The sequence below is a fragment of the Austrofundulus limnaeus genome, unplaced genomic scaffold, assembly GCF_001266775.1.
Source record: "Austrofundulus limnaeus strain Quisiro unplaced genomic scaffold, Austrofundulus_limnaeus-1.0 Scaffold99, whole genome shotgun sequence".
Taxonomy (NCBI): domain Eukaryota; kingdom Metazoa; phylum Chordata; class Actinopteri; order Cyprinodontiformes; family Rivulidae; genus Austrofundulus; species Austrofundulus limnaeus.
In genome coordinates, this window is record NW_013952501.1 from 1,337,267 (window position 1) to 1,338,598 (window position 1,332).

The window sequence follows — 1,332 nt, forward strand, 5'->3', positions numbered from 1 at the left end:
GTTCATATATCTAAAATAAATTACTTTATTTTGAGAAATACGTTCAGGTCACAAGTTTTCTTTTCTCATTCATGACCAGAGTTGGTGTCTTATCATTTTCTGAGATTCATAATGCAAAGGTCTTGTGTGGGAGAAAACTTTGTGAGATAGAGCTGGTCTTAATCTCATAGAGTAAGCCCTTACATATAAAATGGTGGAGAATGCGGGCAGTTGTGTAATCTTGGATTGATGAGATATTAATTCTGTTTATGAATCTGAAAAAATTATTATTATCAATTTTTACCACCTTGGCATGAGTTTTTTTTTAAAAATACGGCTTTGCTTGTGTGTTCAGAAACAGTTCTAAGGTACTGCAGACTTTAGCTCTGTTAAAAATCTGTTTATCCTGGCAAATGTGCGTTTGGACCCGCTGAGGTCCAGTTTTGGTTCTGGTACTCTGCGCCGCCGCGCGCAGACAGGTGGTTCTGCTGGAGAGTCCTGCGCCGTCAGACTCTTAATAGAAGCAGGAACCGTGTTTCGCTTGAGAAGCGATATTGCATGCATGTGCTCACATCTGTGGATGAATGAGTTAAAAGGATCCTTTGAAATCCAGTGTGTTCATACCGTTGGGGTTTGGAACCGTAAGTCTGGTCTGGATACGTGCGTAATTTACGCGTAAGTGTAGCCAGTTTGAACTCCATGACAAAGCTCTGAGGTCGCTACTTAGWGGTGTCACCACGKTTTATATAAATAAACATAACGTGTAGGGAGTTATCAGCGCCGTTAGAGGCTAAGAAACGTAAAGGTTCGTGCCGAGGCGTTATTCAGAYGAGAGTCTGTCCACACTGTTGTGTGGTAGCACTGCTAAGTGCTAACGGGGAAGCTAACTGTTTATTCAGTCTTGGAGTCTGCTTCGCGCAGAAAAGTCTTGCCCTGTTCCGTGAGAATCACGGTTTTAGCTTATAAATCGCTTGCCCTGCTCTAAGGTTGCGTGGAGCTAAATAAAATTACGCTGGGAAGCGTAAAGACGGAGTTTGGCTCCGTAGGTGAGAAACTGCTGAACTGTGTGTCAGATTGAATCCACCATTTTGTGTCAGGAAGCACAACGTAGCGTCACGACGTCACGACGTCACGACGTCATTACGTCACTGAACGTGAGTTTCCCTCGGAGGGAGTGAAACGTCACGGGTTCTTTTCAGAGCTGTGTTTGTGTGACATAGCCGCCATCTGCTGGTTTTTYGCTGTAATCACACTCAAAGAAGGTTAAATTGTTTTTATTTGCTTATAAAACGGAGAATTTAGCTCAAAATTAGGCGAAAATAGCATTTTCTTGCTCAGAAAAATTTCTTTTAT